Here is a 20,596-nt window from a genome sequence, read left to right on the forward strand (position 1 = left end):
CGGCTGGGGCCTCCCTCTGGAACAGCCTCCCTGCCACTCTAAAACTTGAGGAGAAACATCTCTGGTTCTGGAAGCACCTCAAAACCTTCCTCTTTGCTTCTGCCTTCGCTCCCCTTCTCCCCTGCTGATCTGCTCTCTTGGCACTGTGCACCTGGCCACCCTCTGTTCCCTGGGCCCAGGTACCTGCTCACCCTGCCACCTTCCTGCACTGCCTCCTGGCTACCACTTGCACTGGGGACTGTATCTGTACCATACAGCCCCCCATTTATCTTCTTTTTCTTCACTTATTCAGACTTACCCAGTCTGCTGCTTTAAACACAGCACTTGCCACTTGCTGGCTGCACTACCACAGTTTGCCTCAATTTTCTATTTATTTTATTTATCTGCGCTCCTCGGCTTCTGCACTTTCCACTCTCCCCCTTCCATGCACTTTTTTCCCTTTTCCCTTTCCCATGCACTTGCGCGTTCTCAATGTCACTGGGCCTAGTAAGATCGTTTTTATGTTGTGCTGTATTCTCCCTGGTTCCCCTCCCTTGCCTAGTTGCGCTCTGAAAAACTTGTGTACGAGCGCGATACAAATAAAATATCATATCATATCATATCATATCATAACCACACAGAAAGATAGTACTACAGTTACATTGCCAAAATTAATGTTCAGATAATAATAAATTAAAGCTTGTTCCGGTGTACAGTCGTCAAAAGGAAACTTACATGATATTCACTGTCTCCATTCTCTAACTCAGACTGCAATGCTCAATGCTCTCGCACCAAAGAATCGTCATGAACTGATTTTACATGTTCCTTACAAACTTTTGGAATGAATAACCTTATCAAATGTTCATTATTCCAAACCTCCTCACCCTCCATTCTTACTGAATATTCCCTTTCCCTCAAGGTCGAAAAACAATTGACCCTTTTTGTTTCAGTCCCATGCGTAGGCTGCCTTAGCTCGCAACCAAAAAATCAAAGCGGGTGACCTTCACTCAGAATCCAAATACATTCTCACTTTGCAACAACATGACTCAACGCATTCATGAGAACTGGTATTCGCATACAAGTACAGAGCCACTGTTTCCATCAAACACTGCAGGTGGCTGCCTCAGATGCCAAACTCTAGGGGGCACCAGTCTGATTCCAATATTATTTTAAATACATTGTAACACAGACACATTAGTCCTTCGCCTGTACTTTTTGCACATTCTATTGAGGAACACCTCCAAATGTACGGTATAACTTTCGTGGCAAAACTACTCCACTTTTTTACTTCTTGCTGCCACATCCCATCCCAGCCTCATCAACCCTCACCTTCCGAGACAGTATTTGATAAGTTTAAAAAGTGCAATGTTCTGTTTTTTTATATGTTTTTGGGGCGATGTCCGCGGACATCAAAAAACAGATCAAAGATGGCGGACGCAACGGAAAAATCTGACGCACTTCACGCTCTTCACCATCCAATGAGCGAACGCGTCCCATATCCGTGGACATGACGCACCCGATTAGCCAATTGTTATCTTGTCCGCGGATCGAACAGGGACGTGTGACCACAGAGCGGACATAGATATCACACATTTTTTAAGACCTACTTTTTGATTGTTTAAAAAAAAGTACTGGACGGATTTTTATGCTTTCGGGACCAAACCGCTGCTCCTCCCGCAAATTTGGTGAAAATCCATCCAGCTGTTTGATCTGTAGCCATGCGCAAAGTTTTTCTCCCATTCAGTCTATGGGAAAAAAATAAATTTTGGGACCCCCCTATAACTTTGCCCCCCCTGGACCAAACCTCACCAAACTTTGCAAAAAAATTGGCCATATACTTTTTTTTAAAAAGTTTGGTGAGGATTCGTCCAGGGAGAGCGAAGTTATAAGCCACCCAATGTTAGTCTTAGCAGTGCACGGTACTGGCGCGAGTTATGGTTGCTTAGCGTACCATAACTGGTGAATTTCTGGGGTTTTTCGGTTTTACTTGGACCCATAACGTCCCTTTAACAGAGTTTTTTTCATGGAATTTCATAGGTTTTTAGCAGCGCAACTTAACCATAACGTCCCTTTAACAAAGTTTTTTTACTGAATTTCATAGGTTTTTAGTAGCCCAACTTAACAATAATAACTCTGACTTTATGTACAAGTAACATAGAACATACTGAACCCCCTCTACTGAATTTGATGTCCGCAAACTCTTTTAATGTCCGCAGACATATGCGGACAACAGCACCACTACCCAAAAAGTCTGGGTGCTATGTTTAATTGTTATATCATAACATATGAACATGTTACAAATTCACAAACCAGCACACATACACATTATGAGGCTGATTCATGGAACAAACGTGCGCCGAAAATCCCAGCGCAAGCAGGCGCAAGGTGGCGCAAGCGTGAGAAAGCAAGCGCACGACACGCGTGCGATTCAAGGAAGGTGATGCGCGTGTTTTCCACTGGTTGTGCGCCAAATCCGTGTGTGGCGCACCAAATGGCGTGCGCTACGCGCACAGCGAAAGCGCGCATAGCGCGGCGCACTCAACAAAAGTGGGCGGAACAGTGGGCATAACATGCGGAATGGGGAACAACGTGTGAAAAAGAAGGCGTAACTGGGGAAGTACTGCAGGGAACTACATGGAACGCCCACACACGCGCGAACAACCCATATTCATGGATTCGAATACGGGAAACCTGCGCATGGCAAAAGACGCGCATAGGCATCAATGCGTCCGCCACAGGAAGGCAGGCGGAAGCACCCCTGCGCACAGTATAAAGTATAAAAGTGCACGCAAACAACAAACACGTATATACAGCTACGATGAATGCCCCATTTGTCGCAGCACTGATCGTGGGACACCGCAGGAGGAGGGGAATAGCCAGGGCATGCATTTTTTCACCCTGGACAAGCCTTTTTGGGATGCCTGACGACCAGGTCTATGGCAGGTATAGGTTTCCACCGCGTATCATCCTAGACCTGGTCAGGGAGTGGGAAGATGACCTTACATCCCCCACCCTCTGCTCCTAAGCATTGAGCCCCTTGGAGAAGGTGCTCAATGACCTGCATTTTCTGGCCACTGGTTCATTTCAGCGGACTACTGCCATAGTGGGGGGGGGGGTCTCACAGGCCACGCAGTCATGCTGCCTACACCAGGTCTTGGCATTCATGACAGTGCGTTCCTCAGTCCGCAGGCACATATACATGCCCAGAACACCTGCAGAAAGGCAGGCTGTTGTCCAGGACTTTTACACAGTGGCACACTTCCCCAAAGTGCTCGGTGCCATAGATTGCACCCATGTGGCCATACGTCCACCTAGGGCCACTGAGCACATCTACCAAAACCGCAAGCACTGGCATTCCATCAACGTGCAGGTGGTATGCGATGCAAAAGGAATCATCACCGCTGTCTATGCAAACTACCCTGGCTCCACCCATGACACTTTCATATACAGAATGTCCACCCTGAGCCGGGCCCTGGAAGCTGGGCAGCATGGTGACACATGGCTCCTAGGTGAGTACAAATGCCTGTGCACATGCATGCATGTCACACACACACATACAAATACACAAACCCCAATAATCACAACCATCATCACCTCTCTAGAGGACAGTGCCTGCCCCCTGAACAACCACATGATGACGCCAATCCAGTACCCCACCACACCACCCCAGGTAAGATACAACGCAGCCCATATTGCAACAAGGGCCATAGTGGAGCGCACATTCGGAGTGCTCAAGTCACGCTTCTGCTCCCTTGACCGCTCTGGCGGGCAGCTACTCTATTCACCCCCAGTAGTGTGCAGGATCATTGTGGCAGCATGTGTCCTGCACAATGTTGCAACACGGCAGGGCATACCGGTGGACATGGTGGTACCCCCACATCCCCAACCACAGGCACAGGCGCTGCCCATGGGAGGGGACAGGGCACGTGGCGAGGAAGCCCGGACCCAGCTTGTGGACAGATTTTTCACCTAAACTCCCCACCCTGCGGAGTCCCCACAGGCCTGGCACATACTAGGTGACAATCGATGATGACAAAGAGACAGTCAACTGTCACAACCTTATCACCCTGAGATTGTTGCCATGGAAGTGCCACATTGTGTGCATCCCTAGCTACTTAAAAACAAGCAATCCTGTGTGACCAAAAGGCACACATGCAAGGTGTGAATCACACAGACCTGCAAAAAAGGCCATGACTATCACTGGTATGTCACCCAAACCTTCCGAAACCACAACATGACATGGCAAGCAATAGCTATACACCACACAGTACCAATAAGGTACACATTGACATGTGAAAAATGTAAAGTGGCATTAGACAATGATGCCTGACATGGAATCAGATGAAATGACTGACCAACAACCTCCCACCCAAAAGAAGTCATACCCAAATGCATTCCAACAGTTGTAGTTGTAACATAACAATGAATGCCTGTCTACATGCACATTGTGCATTTCAAAATCAACACTGCAGCTTCTGTGTGCCGTGCCCACCTCCTGCAACACACTGCTCAGCGCACAGCATAGTGAACAGCCATTGTGTGTGACGCACACCCTGAGCATCACATCTAAGCAACAAACTACATTAAAAAGCAAATTACGCATGTGCAGGATCCACAATTGGTCATAGGTCATGTTCTGCAGGGACACAGTGGGCACCAGAAGGCAAACAGAGTGTACATGTGGACATGGAAGGGTGGTTGTACATCTAGTGGATCAGTAGGGACATGCACTCAATATATGCATGTGCAATCAAGTGACCACCAGATTCCTCTACACATCACATGTGAACATTCACTATGTGTACACCCCAGCATGTCAAGCCACAACTATTCCCTCACACCTAAAAGGTAAACACAACACATGAACAGGCATTGATCAGCAGAATACATCATGTATATAGGATACCACAATTACAATGTCAGGGTGCGCATCACACTGTAGAGCAAGGCAACTGTCAACAACAAAACACCCCCCTTCCCTCACAAATCACCATGACCCACTGAACAACTGCACCTGGGTTGTGCAGCCTTCATTCTTGATTTTCACCTGGCCACAGGTTCACCCTTCCCCTTTGTCACCATCTCCCACCTTGTGTGCAAAAAGCATCCAGCAACCTCAGAGGCCACCTTGACTTGCAAAAACACCACATCAAAGAGAACTCAAAGCAGGCCAACACAGAAGCCAAGTAAAAAGACTGCAGGCAGCAAAACAAACCAGAAGAGCCTCCAGTAGATGACTGGAAGTAGCAGTACGTCACAAAGCCCAGGTACTACCACAATGACGTAACAACCAAGGTAGCACAGTAAAACAATGTCACAACAGGATGTGTACCATGTGTGGTACATAACACAGAATGATGCACCACGAACTGATGTGTACTGTTACAGCTCCCGTGTACAGGTGCAGGAGTGGCATGAACCAACCACTCCCACCGTGGTCTCGGTGCCTGCAAGGTCAAACTCAGACAGGCCGTTGAGACACTGGTGGGGAAGGAGGGTCAGGGATATGCAGTCGGGACAGGCATTGCTATACTGGATAACTGGAATGCAGGGCAGGAGAGGGGAGTAGGATTGACATGGGAAAGTAGGAAATGCACAAAACTGTACTACTCATATTAACACATACACAAGTATGATCATCATGCACATAGTAACAAATTACTCAAATGGAAGACAAAGAGAAACTTATCTCTGGGGTGAGTGCTGGCCTCCTGCCTGCGCACTCTCAGGTCCGGTAACAGGAGCAGTTCAATGCTGCAAAGAGAGCCACAGTTACTAATCTGTGCGTGCCCATAACACACAAACACACCACTATATATGCCCCAAACTAACAAATTACTCTACAAACAAACAATCTGGTGTGGATGCTTCGTACCCTTACGTAACATTACCCGTGATGGTTCATACACAGTCAATGCAGTAAATCAGGCGCCGGTGGGTGCGTGGCAAATGGAAGACCAATGTGTCAGTATTTACACAACATGCAATGTTCCCTGGGTAAGCAGCCAGATGCATATAGCAAGGTACGACTTCAGAACAAGTTGTGTTCCACCATGACCGAAATAAAGTAGGTAGTGCATGTGTCAAATTCTACATGGAAATTAAATGCACTGCACACGAGTCTTTCCCTTGCTGTCTGTCCCTGTGAGCTGCTTCTTTCCATGTCTTGCAACGCTACATGGCTAATACAAGTGCCTCAATGGACCATGATGGACCGGAGGGTATGTGCCACTGCCCCTGCAGGTGCCCCAGACAACTTTCCCATCAGCTAGCCATTAGTCCACCAACACATCTCAGCTGTATTGTGCGCTTCAACACCAACATTTGTCCAAGCTCACCGTCAGTTCTGCTACTAAGCATGCATGTGCAACTGGCCTGGTGGAAGGTTTGCTGTGTTGTGGCCCCCCTGTGCTGCTCACCTTGCCTGGAGTCCCTTGAAACATGTCAGCTGTTTTTGGATGTATGAGCGCAATCCCTGTGCCTCTGCTTGCACACACATGCGCATGTCAGCACCACCAAACGTGTCCAGCTTCCAGACGTCCAATGGCCCATGTCTGCTGGCAAAGGTGGCCTGGAGGCTCATCCCCCTGCAGAAAGGGCATGAAACACATGATTTATGCTTTAAATTCATCTGTGTGTGTCTCTTCAGGCATTTCATGACTGGACCATGTCAGAGACGTACATCAGAAATCAAACCATTAGTCCGTCTTTCACAGGCAAAGTGTGGAACACACTATCTACGGCATGAATTGCAACAAGCACATGTACAGTAAAGATAAGAAACATACTACACAATGCATAGCAATGCATGTACACATGAATCATGAAACCCCCCATCTAGCGAAAGAAGAACAGTGGTCAATAACACCCCTATCATCCCCACTAGGGGTGTTAACACAAGTTGGACAGCAGCAGACATGCCACAGATATGACAGTCCAAAGCCCTTGTGTAATAGGCTGTTACACCAAACCATCCTTGCGAGCCCATGGATAAGGAAAGCAGGAGTGGCATATGTGTGTCAAGGACCCCAAGCTGCAAACACATACACAAGACAAGCTTGAAGGGCCCAGCTGGAACAGACAGTGGATGCTTTCAAAAGCCACACAGCACCACACTGTCACATGAAAGCACAAGAGACAAGCATTTTTAAACTATATTAACTAATTACACTAACTATGAAAAACCTACATTACCTAGTTAAACTATCAAATAGAAACTTAACTAACTAAACTAAAAGAAAAATCTAAAATGGGCACATACGACCCGGGGGGGCACCCAGGTGGGGGATGTACAGGGTGCTGCTCAACACCCACATGCAATGATGTTGAGGAAAAAAAAAACCTCCATGGACTCAACGCCTGCACAGCCCGACATATGTGGGAGATAGATTGTTGTCCGAGTCTGGCTCTTCCTGGAAAGGAGGATGTGACACAGGAGCCTGACCACGCCTAGCCGCAGCTTGCCCCTCATTGGCAGCAAGTCTGCCGGATGGGTGAGCCTGGTTCTGTGCGGCGATCACACGTAGGTCTGCATGCAGGACCTCACGTGATACGCGTGCTTCCTCTTGAAAGGTAACACGTGTAACATGGAGTTCCTCCTACAAGGCCTGGCTAGACAACTGTTGCACCTCCCGGCAAGCATGTAGATCAGCCGAGATGCGCAAACCTCTCCTCTGCCCACTCCCTCTGGGACATCATAAGGACACGCAGAGTGGATCTGACGGAAGCATACTCCTCCCTCAAGGCCTCCATGTGTGCCTCTGCGTGAGCAGCAATTGCTCGACACAAAGACACCATCTCAGCCTGGCGTGCCCTGTCTGAGGCCACCATGCCCAGTCTGAGCGAGCGGGCTGTGGACCGTGCCGCCTGCTGCTGGAGAAGCACCTGTCTAGCAAGGGGGAACACGGATTGGGCCACACGCTCTATGCTCACAGCGATGTTCTTCATTGCTGCCCCCTGGCATTCAGAATTGGCAGTCATGTCTTGCTCCCACTCAGTATACACTGGTTGTGCGCGGCGACCGCGTTGCTGGGCTTGACCCCTGCGGGACCCAAGGACTGGGTGTCCTCGTTGTGTTGGCACCGACCGCAGCTGCACGACTACATGCCCCCGTTGACGTGATGGCCCAGGCACATCAGTGATTGGTGTGGAGGGTGACCATGCGTCCCGATCCACCACAGGTGGAGGTTCCAAGACTGTGTGATCCCTCAGTGCAGGTGTCACAGACAGAGGAGTGCCCACATCAGAATCACTCACCCCTGACATATGGACCTGATGCTCATCCAACTCGACATGGACGTCAGAGTGGTCATCAGGGCTGGACTCATTGACAGCCAGAGACAATATGGACTGTAGCACATGTGGGTTTTCATGGCCTACCACCCCACGACCCCCACTTGTGCCCGGTTGCTGTAGTGATAACAACCCTGTGTCTGGCATGACAACACCATCCTCTGGCTCCATTGCATCATCATCTGAAAAGTAGAGAGAAAAAAGGTCACTACACATGTTAGAAGCACACAACACACACACACACAGACATCACACAGACACCAAACACATCAAGCAGACATGTCACACACAAAAGAGAACCTGCCATGCATGCTGGGTCAACTTGAAACTGCTTCTGTGATTGGGCATGTAGAATGGTGTCATTTTGCACAGAAGTGGGTCGATGCAGTGCAGCTAATTTGTACTTTACTCACTGTCTACATGTTCAAGTACTACATGATGTGTATCTGAAAATGTGAAGGCAGTGCAAGGTCAACTTCAGCCATCACGTGCAATGTGAATTCAATGGCTAGCTTGGCTACAAGCAAACCACCCCTCCCCCAAGTGCAAATGCAGGGATGCCTAGCATGGTATCAAAAGGCTGACCATAACCTGTGTATTGACAGACAGTGTAGACTAGCATCAACTGCATCATGTGAGTCAAGTGACAACACAGCAAATGATGATGGGACGGTAAGCAGGGCACATGATGAAACCTCCGGAGTACACCCACGTGTGAAGGAGACACTACACCAGTTGGACAGAGTCATTGGCCTTTAAAGAGGCTGAGGCCTGTGACCCACACAGACTGTCAAACCCAAACATGTGTGAGACGCAGGACTGCGCCACAGTGGACATGGGAAAGCTGATGAAATGCCATGCAATGTAGGTCCCCCTGGACTCGTACTACAATGATCATCCAGTCAAGGACACATAGGGGCATGAGTGGAATACACATGGAGCATGAATGGGCACTCATGTCCCTGAGGGGCATCTGACCTCTGCACAGTCCAAGTAAGACACCCTGCATCAAGTACAAAGGATGTACCACACAGCATATGTCTGGCAGATTGGTTGCTGGAAGTTAGCATGTACATCGGATGCATGAACTGGGAAGTACTCAACGGCAAAATTGAAGCATACCAGTGCTAAGGTGGAATTGGGGTGCAGGGGGGGGTGGAGGGGCAAGGGAGCATGCCTACATGGAGTACCCGCATGCAGGCAGAGGACACATGCACGTCAGTCATGCTATGACATAGTCACTGGGCTGAGAGGAAGGTCACCCCACGCTACATGCAGAAGGAGCAGTGAGCTGGAACATGGACTTGAGGGGCATCCTGGTGACCAGCATTTGAGTAGGGTGCAATAGTGGTGATGCGGACAGTCCCCGTCCGCTCCATATGTCCACCATCCAGCAGAGCAGACATGCATAAGGGAAGCATTGCATTACTTGCACATCAGAACCATGTACACGTGACATGTAGTGGCAGTCATGCACAACACATCACACAAGTAAAACACACATGTCCACAACAAACACGCAGTAACACTCACTGGACTGGGCATCAAAGTCCGGCATCTCTCCCACTCCTTCGACTGATTCAGATGGTATGAACTCCGCAAGGAGTGACTCATGCGGAGTGAGGTCTTCCTCCTCAGGTGCAGGCCCACTGCCAGTCACCAGAGTCAAGTTGTAATTTGAGGCATGCTTAGCCTTAGCGCTGCGTTTGAGGTCATTCCAATGCTTTTTGCACTCTTGTGCCGTGCGCACCTCATGGCCGAATGCACTCACATGTTCTGCAACTTGCTTCCAGTAGGTATCACGGTGGGCAGCCGTAGTCTGACAATTAGGACCCACTAGCATGCCATGGCTGTGGTCCCGCACGTAGTCCACAAGGTAGTCCAGTTCCAGGTTGCAGAAAGGCTTCTTCCTCAACATGCAGGAGGTTGTGGCTGTGTGTGGGGTCCCAGCCTGTGCTGCAGGTGCAACCTTCCTCCTCTTGGATTGTTGCGCAGACCCTGGCTGGCAAATGCTGCCCTGATCACTATGGCCAGTAGCACCAGTGGAATGGCCAAGGGAGTGGCAGGTGGAGGGACAACCAAAGGCATGACTTGCGTCAGTGGCAGCTGGGTGCCCTCTAATGGACCCTGCGCAGCAACATCCGCTGTGGCAGGGTCATTGACCGCGACTGTCCTGGTTGGTAGACTCACAACCGGGGTGTTGTTGGCTGCATCTGCCCCTGCACTTGCCAACAGCCGGCTGTTCGGGGCGAGCAGATGACATTACTGCCCCAGGGACACGTGTCTTGGTCAGGGGAGCCCTGCGTGCACCTACGGTTTCCCTCCTGGCCTGTTGGAAATCTTCCAAGGGCTCTTGAAGTGCCAACGCAGCCTGCACTGGCAGACCCTGAGCCTGGGTGGTGGTGTCCACAGCTGCACCTGCAGCTACCACTACCCTTGGGCCCGTGGCAATCGATGAAACAGACTGCCAGATCACACAGGCGCCAGTGTCAGATGCAGAAGCTGCATCTCCCGGAACCACAGGGGGTGGTCGCATGACTGCACCGACACATGCCACGACATTGTGTTCAAGTGGCGCACCCCTGCTTCTTCCCCCTCTGCGGCCACCCTGGACACCCTGGAGTCCCCCTACTCCCTGGTCACCCCGGCCACGTCTCTGACCATGCGCGCCACGAGGAGGACGCCCAGCGAGGCGCACCTCACCTTTGGTGGCCTCCCAACCATGGCACAGATGGAGTAGTGCCGGCACAGATGGAGGAGTGCCAATGGGAGGTGTACACCACGATTGTCCTAGGCAATTGGGGTGAAGGGGGTGAGATGCAACATATTAACAGCCCCCCTGCACCTGCAAGGCTGTATGTGACCCCGGTGATGTAGTGATGGTTCACGCAACGCCCAGGCACCCCAAAACTGCAGTAAAACCGTGCATGTAAGCCTGCAGCCTACGTGCATGGAATCAGTACGCAGTGGCACCCAGTAACATGAAAAATGCATACGCGTGGGACACGCAGGCTACTATGACCTCGAAAATGGGTGCGATACACAGAGGCACCCGCATGGGAAAAAATAGCGTGCGCGACTCACTGTCATGATGCCTACCTCCAAGGAGCCAGGTCTGACCCAGCAACCCCAGAGGCAGGCATCATTTCCCCCAGGGGAGTGCCAGCGGGCCCAAGCTGGGGCCCTTTGGACGCAGTCCTGGCGCCTTAGGTGCCAGGCTCATATTGGACCTCTGTCCTGGCGCCTTAGGCGCCAGGCTCATAAAGCTAGACATGTGTTCAAGTGTTTTAATGTGCACATACCTGATGCAGACCATGCTGTCACATCCAGGCCCTCTTGAGGCCTGAATGGAACTACTTTACCTGTGGGACTACTTTCCACCCGGGTGTGGTCGGGGAAGGATACATACCTGATCGGAGGAAAGATACACACTTGGGACTTCTTCCAAAGCTATTTAAACCACACCCGATCAGCAACTCACGCTTTGCGTTGTTCTGCTCCTCGCAGCTGGACGCTCACCGTGTCAGCTCCTGCATCTGGACTTCAGCCACGCCTGTCAGCATCCTGGGTCAGCTGCAAAGGGAGACAAGAGACCTTACCAGCTAAATCTGCACCACGGAGACATCACCGACGATCCTGAAAGGGAAGACATTATTTTTAAAAGCATTTCGTTACGATCGCTGCAGCGCTGCATTTCACTCACCTTTCCTGGGCTCCTCCATCTTCAGCAGCGATCATCCGGATACACAGCCACTTCCCAGAGCCTAGAGAAAAAGACAAGAATAAGAGGTGAGAGAAGGAAGGGAATAAGACTTACCTGTTGGGTCATTCCCATTTAATTTCGGGTCTTGCCGCTTCCAGGCATTTTCTGGACCCCGGCCCCTATGGGGAAAATAGACAAAGACATTGAATGAGCGTATGCAAAGACAGTTCCCGAGCGCTCATCCAGAACTAACCTGCCATTTACTGGAACTGGAACTGCACGTTTCACTTCGGGTCGGCGCCATATCTCCGGCATTCCGAACCCCGGCCCCTAAGGGGAAAAAAGACATAAGCATTAGCGCTTGCTGCAAAAAGACAATGAACATTATTATTAAGCTTGGACTTTTGAACTTGCAACAGAACTTTTACAGAGCCTTACCTGAATAGTCGAGCTTACCTGAACTCCCATCAATCCTCAATCCAGTGAAGTAACTGGGTTTCAACGCGCCCCTGCATCAGAAGCAGGATGGAGAGCTCATCCTTCCTGACCCTAAGGTGAGACTTCACAGGAAATCGTGGAAGGGTATCGTGGAGGGTTGGAAGAGAGTGGGAGGCTTGAGCATAACTCAGTCAGTAGGTAATACTCCCTTTTCACGCACAGGGGAATATTCCTGCGAGCCGGAGAAGCCAGAGTAGAGGGCCCTTCCTGTCCATCTTCAGAGTCCTGCGCTTCACCATTGAAGAAGCATCAGCACTCGAAGCCAGACCTGCGCCTCCGTGGGAATCAGGTGAGCGTTACACTCACCGTCTGACTAGCATGATAATGAAAAACATGCATAGCCAATACCCCCGCCAAAAGAAGAGATACGTCCTTGATCCGCTGTATAGTTGTGATGGCGCGCGAAACAACACGTAGTAGCAACACATGTCGGTCTCCACGAAAGGCACGTACAGCGAACTGCTGGCTGCACTCACCTATAACCCGTGCTGAGAGAAACGCACGCGCGCGTCGTGCGTAGCCCCTTTCCTTGGATTACACGCATTCACACGCAGACGTGCAGTTTTTTCACACGCACGCTGAACCACTATGCCCACGTCACGAGGGAAATGCCCGTGCGTGCTACGTCACAGATGGGCTTACGCGATAAGGCCCTTTCCTTGAGTTACATGCTGACGTGCAATTTTTTCACGTGCCAAATCACTCCGTATCAAACTGGCTACGTGAAAACACACGGAAGACCACGCTCCTGCCCAAAAGACCATTTTTCTGCCCCCAAGAGCCCCGAGCACCCTCCCACCAGCCATCTGCTGCTGCCTGCCTGCCTGCTGCCCATGTGCCCTGCTATTTGGTGCCTGCACATCAGCCATCTGCAGGGGTCCAGTTGCTGTGCCTACCCCTGCTGGAACAGAAGACTCCCGACTGGGATACCATCGCTCCACAGCCCAGCCCCAGGACCCAGTTGCCCACCCACGCCTGCCTCGGGGGTCACCATGTCGGGGCAAACACCATCTGAGACCACTGGCGACCCCCAGTCAGAGAGGCAGAAGGCCACCAGCTTCAGTGAGAAGGAAGTTGGTGTCCTGGTGGAGCATGTCCTGGGGCATTATGATGCCGTCTTCGGAACATCACGCGCCAACAAGAAAGGACAGTCGAGGATCTGGGAGGACGCAGTGGTTGCCATCAACGCGGAGGGGGTGGCAACCCGCGACATCAAGCACGTCAAGGAGCGCTGGGAGGACTTGAGGTCCAGGACCCTCTACAAGGCCTGGTGCCTCGCGTAGGGGGGCCGGGGCAGCATGAGCAACATCCAGATGAGGGTCCTGGAACACGTAGGCCCAGCGCTCCATGCCCAGATCCTTCGGAGGCAGACCCGTCTGGAGTAAGTGGCCAAGCATTGCTGTGTGAGACAGGGCATGTTGCAGTGTGCTGGTAGTCTGATACTTGCCTGTATGTGTGACATAGGCCATGTATGGATGTGTGTGTGCAGGGACATCATGGTCATGCATGTGAGACCAGTTATGTGTGAACCACATGGATGGTGCATGTGTTCCAATGCAACATGGGGAGCTGTATGCAGAATGCACACATGAAAGCATGCCAGTGTCTGTTCTTGGACATGAAGGGGGTGTGAAGGAATGGGTGCTGCTGCCATGTACATGTATGGTGCACATTTGTGTGTGTCTGAGAAGTGTGTGTGTGACTTTGAAACGCCATGGATGCATGACACATGTCCATGATGATGTGTAGATTCACTCATGCAGTGCCGTCACCGTTATATCCACTGTGTCTATCCACTGTGTCTGTGGTGTACAAGCCATGATGCATGACCCTCCGGTGATGTGTGTGCATGGGATCAGTGTGAGCCATGATGCATGTGAGTTTGAAGGCAACATTTTGGTTAACAGAGGCCCTTGTACATGGATGCAGATGTTGATTGCAGGCGCCGGGACTGTTTCTGCATGTGTGTTGCGTGCATTCACCCATGTGTTGTTGAGGGACAGGATGGAAGTGCCATTTGACAGTGCCACTCATGTGTTATTGCTTCCTGTCTAGGGGAATATTGTACTGTACCCTGATGCTTGTGTTCTATGTCTCCCTCTACGCAGCGTCAAGTGAAGAAGAGGGTGGAGACAGCGCTGTGGAGCCAAGCGGTGGGGATGCCTCCACCGGGCGGCGACACATGGCCCATCCACCCTCCCAGGAATTGCTATCATCCGGGAGCGAGGGGGCTGGTGCTGCGTCTGCTACTACGGCTGTAGCGGAAAGGCCGGTTGAGCCCCCGCAGGGGCTTGCAATGGCGGAAGACGGTGTGGAGACATCCAGGTTGGTGGTCCTCACAGAGGAGGAGGAGCCTACTACTGAGCCGCACATGGGGCGTGGTGGGGGTAGTACTACTGGTGCAAGTGGTGCAGTCCAGGGCCAGGGTCAGGAGGCAGCACAGGTCACTGCGGAGGGGCCTGTGCATGTTGCTGTTCTTGACCCTGTGTCTGCATCACCATGCACCAGCAGGGATGCCCCGTCCCAGGCCCGTCCGCAGGTAGGGGGGAGTGCCACGTCATCTGCCTCTCCACTACCTGTGGACGAGGGGTCCCACGACCGTATGGGCTCCGTCCTGGTTGGTGTCGCGTTGTGCACACGTGACATTCGTGATGACATGCATGCTTCCTGGGCGGAGCACACACGCCATCATGAAGAGCAGCGTTGTGACGTGGCACTGTTGGGAGGGGCCTTGGTCGGTGGGTTCCTACATGTGTTGCGCACTCTGGCGGACCTCTCCTCCTCTGTGGAGACTATGCGCCAGTCGTTCTCCGTGCCGTCTTCCAGCCCAGACTCCACCAGGGATCCCTGTGGACCTGGCCTGACCAACACAGCCAGCTTAATGGAGATCCCATCCCTGCCACAGTCGGAAGTCGGCGGTCCAGCAGGAGTGGACACCTGAACAACTCGAGACCAGCAGATGGAGGATGTGCAGGCATCGGACGGGGCACATGGACAGCAGCAACAACAGCAGGCTCTAGGTGGGAGCAATGATTGCTCGGGGCCATCGACATCAGAGGGGCAGGCATCGGCCAGAGGGCGGGAGGACCCTGGAATGGGTGTGCCTTCCGTGTGGCTGCAGTTGGGCCAGTGTATAGATGTGAAATACACGTACCCTGAACGCACAGGGCCAATCGCGTGTGAAAGTTCCCATGCATCCCCGAAATACACATACCCTGCTCACACAGGGCCAATTGTGTGTGAAACTTCCCATGCACCCCCAAAATACACGTACCCCGCTCGCAAAGGGCCAATCGTGTGTGCAACTTCCCACATACTCCCGAAATACACATACCCTGCTCGCACAGGGCCAATCGCGTGTGAAACTTCCCGCGCACCCCTGAAATACAGGTACCCTGCTCGCACAGGGCCAATTGTGTGTGAAACTTCCCGCGCACCCCCAAAATACGCATACCCCACTCGCACAGGGCCAATCGCGTTTGAAACTTCCTGCGCACCCCCGAAATACACGTACCCTGCTCGCACACGGCCAATCGCGTGTGAAACTTCCCGTGCACCCCGAAATACACGTACCCCGCTCGCACAGGGCCAATCGCATGTGAAACTTCCCGCGCACCCCCGAAATACATGTACCCTGCTCGCACAGGGCCAATCGCATGTGAAACTTCCCGCGCACCCCCAAAATACACGTACCCTGCTCGCACAGGCCCAATCGCATGTGAAACTCCCCGGGCACCCCAGTAATACACATACCCCGCTCGCACAGGGCCAATCACGTGTGGAACTCCCCGCGCACCCCAGTAATACACGTACCCCGCTCGCACAGGGCCAATTGCGTGTAAAACTTCCCATGCACCCCAGTAATACACATACCCTGCTCTCACAGGAACTATCGCATGTGGAACTCCCCCCGCACCACAGTAATACACGTACCCCCCTCACACAGGGAAAATCACGTGTGGAACTCCCCGCGTACCCCAGTAATACACGTACCCCGCTCGCACAGGGCCAATCGCGTGTGAAACTTCCTGCGCACCCCAGTAATACACGTACCCCGCTCGCACAGGGACAATCACGTGGAACTCCCCGCGCACCCCAGTAATACACGTACCCCGCTCACACAGGGACAATCGCGTGTGGAACTCCCTGCGCACTCCAGCAATACACGTACCCTGCTCACACAGGGACAATTGCATGTGGAACTTGCCCAGTACCACCGAAATACACGTACGCTGCTCGCACAGGGACAATTGCGTGTGAAACTTCCTGCGTACTCCCGAAATACACGTACCGTGCACGCACAGGGCCAATCGCGTGTGAAACTTCCTGTGCACCCCTGAAATACACGTACCCCACTCGCACAGGGCCAATCGCGTGTGAAACTTCACGCACACCCCCGAAATACACATACCCTGCTCGCACAGGGCCAATCGCATGTGAAACTTCCCACACACCCCCGAAATACACGTACCCTGCTCGCACAGGCCCAATCGCGTTTGAATCTTCCGACGCACCCCCGAAATCCACGTACCCCGCTCACACAGGCCCAATCTTGCGTGGAACTCCCCACGCACCCCAGTAATACACGTACCCCGCTCGCACAGGGCCAATCGCGTGTGGAACTCCCCGCGCACCCCAGTAATACACGTACCCTGCTCGCACAGGGCCAATCGCGTGTAAAACTTCCTGCGCACCCCAGTAATACACGTCCCCGCTCGCACAGGAACAATCGCGTGTGGAACTCCCCGCACACCCCAGTAATACACGTATCCCGTTCACACAGGGACAATCGCGTGTGGAACTCCCCGCGCACCCCAGTAATACACGTACCCCGCTCACACAGGGACAATCGCGTGTGGAACTTGCCACGTACCACGGAAACACACGTACCCCACTCGCACAGGGCCAATCGTGTGTGAAACTTCCTGCATACTCCCGAAATACACGTACCCAGCTCGCACAGGGCCAATCTTGTTTGAAACTTCCCACGCAACCCCGAAATACACGTACCCCGCTCGCACAGGGCCAATCGCGTGTGAAACTTCCCGCGCACCCCCGAAATACACGTACCCAGCTCGCACAGGGCCAATCTTGTTTGAAACTTCCCACGCAACCCCGAAATACACGTACCCTGCTCGCAAAGGGCCAATCGCATGTGAAACTTCCCGCGCACCCCCAAAATACACGTACCCTGCTCGCACAGGTCCAATCGCATGTGAAACTCCCCGCGCACCCCAGTAATACACGTACCCCGCTCGCACAGGGCCAATTGCGTGTAAAACTTCCCATGCACCCCAGTAATACACATACACTGCTCGCACAGGAACTATCGCGTGTGGAACTCCCCCCGCACCACAGTAATACATGTACCCCCCTCACACAGGCAAAACGGCGTGTGGAACTCCCCGCGCACCCCAGTAATACACGTACCCCGCTCGCACAGGGCCAATCGCGTGTGAAACTTCCTGCGCACCCCAGTAATACACGTACCCCGCTCGCACAGGGACAATCACGTGTGGAACTCCCCACGTACCCCAGTAATACATGTACCCCGCTCACACAGTGACAATCGCGTGTGGAACTCCCTGCGCACCCCAGTAATACATGTACCCCGCTCGCACAGGGCCAATCGTGTGTGAAACTTCCTGCGTACCCACGAAATACACGTACCGTGCACGCACAGGGCCAATCGCGTGTGAAACTTCCTGTGCACCCCCGAACTACACGTACCCCACTCGCACAGGGCCAATCGCATGTGGAACTCCCCACGCACCCCAATAATACACGTACCCCGCTTGCACAGGGCCAATCGCGTGTAAAACTTCCCGCGCACCCCAGTAATACACATACCCCACTCGCACAGGCCCAATTGCGTGTGAATCTTCCCGCGTACCCATGAAATCCACGTACCCTGCTCGCACAGGCCCAATTGCGTGTGGAACTCCCCGCACACCCCAGTAATACACGTACCCCGCTCGCACAGGGCCAATCTTGTGTGAAACTTCCTGCGCACCCCAGTAATACACATACCCCGCTCGCACAGGGACAATTGCATGTGGAACTTGCCGCGTACCACCGAAATACACGTACGCCGCTCGCACAGGGACAATTGCATGTGAAACTTCCTGCGTACTCCCGAAATACACGTACCGTGCACGCACAGGGCCAATCGCGTGTGAAACATCCTGTGCACCCCTGAAATACACGTACCCCGCTCGCACAGAGCCAATCGCGTGTGAAACTTCACGCGCACCCCCGAAATACACATACCCTGCTCGCACAGGGCCAATCGCATGTGAAACTTCCCACACACCCCCGAAATACACGTACCCTGCTCGCACAGGCCCAATCGCGTTTGAATCTTCCGACGCACCCCCGAAATCCATGTACCCCGCTCACACAGGCCCAATCTTGTGTGGAACTCCCCACGCACCCCAGTAATACACGTACCCCGCTCGCACAGGGCCAATCGCGTGTGGAACTCCCCGCGCACCCCAGTAATACACGTACCCGGCTCGCACAGGGCCAATCGCGTGTAAAACTTCCTGCACACCCCAGTAATACACGTACCCCGCTCGCACAGGAACAATCGCGTGTGGAACTCCCTGCGCACCCCAGTAATACACGTACCCCGTTCACACAGGGACAATCGCGTGTGGAACTCCCCGCGCACCCCAGTAATACACGAACCCCGCTCACACAGGGACAATCGCGTGTGGAACTTGCCACGTACCACGGAAACACACGTACCCCACTCGCACAGGGCCAATCGTGTGTGAAACTTTCTGCATACCCCCGAAATACACGTACCCTGAACACACATGGGCAATCGCGTGTGAAACTTCCCGCGCACCCCCGAAATACACATACCCAGCTCGCACAGGGCCAATCTTGTTTGAAACTTCCCACACAACCCCGAAATACACATACCCCGCTCGCACAGGGCCAATCGCGTGTGAAACTTCCTGCGCACCCCCCGAAATACACGTACCCTGCTCGAACAGGGCCAATCGCATGTGAAACTTCCCGTGCACCCCCGAAATACACGTACCCCGCTCGCACAGGGCCAATCGCATGTGAAACTTCCTGCGCACCCCTCGAAATACATATACCCTGCTTGCACAGGCCCAATCGTGTGTGAATCTTTCTGCGCACCCTGAAATCCACGTACCCCGCTCGCACAGGCCCAATCGCATGTGGAAGTCCCCGTGCACCCCAGTAATACACGTACCCCGCTCGCACAGGGACAATCGCGTGTGGAACTCCCTGCGCACCCGAGTAATACACGTACCCCGCTCACACAGGGACAATCGCGTGTGGAACTCGCTGTGCACCCCAGTAATACACGTACCCCGCTCACACAGGGACAATTGCGTGTGGAACTTGCCGCGTACCACCGAAATACACATACCCCGCTCGCACAAGGACAATTGCGTGTGAAACTTCCTGCTTACCCCCGAAATACACGTACCCTGCTCACACAGGGCCAATCGTGTGTGAAACTTCCCGCGCACCCCCGAAATACACATAACCTGCTCGCACAGGGCCAATCGCATGTGAAACTTCCCACGCACCCCCGAAATCCACATACCCCGCTCGCAAAGGCCCAATCGCGCGTGGAACTCCCCACGCACCACAGTCATACACGTACCCCGCTTGCACAGAGCCAATCGCATGTGGAAGACCCCGCGCACCCCAGTAATACATGTACCCCGCTCGCACAGGGCCAATCACGTGTAAAACTTACCACGCACCCCAGTAATATAGGTACCCCACTCGCACAGGAACAATCGCCTGTGGAACTCCCCGCGCACCCCAGTAATACACGTATCCCGCTCACACAGGGACAATCACGTGTTGAACTCCCCGCGCACCCCAGTAATACACTTACCCCGCTCACACAGGGACAATCGCATGTGGAACTTGCCGCGTATCACCAAAATACACGTACCCCGCTCGCACAGGGCCAATCGTGTGTGAAACTTCCTGCGTACCCCCGAAATACACGTACCCTGAATGCACAGGGCCAATCGCGTGTGAAACTTCCCATGCATCCCCGAAATACAGGTACCCTGCTCACACAGGGCCAATTGTGTGTGAAACTTCCCATGCACCCCCAAAATA

This window comes from Ambystoma mexicanum, chromosome 11 (genome assembly GCF_040938575.1).
Source record: "Ambystoma mexicanum isolate Mex_15411 chromosome 11, UKY_AmexF1_1, whole genome shotgun sequence".
Classification (NCBI taxonomy): Eukaryota; Metazoa; Chordata; class Amphibia; order Caudata; family Ambystomatidae; genus Ambystoma; species Ambystoma mexicanum.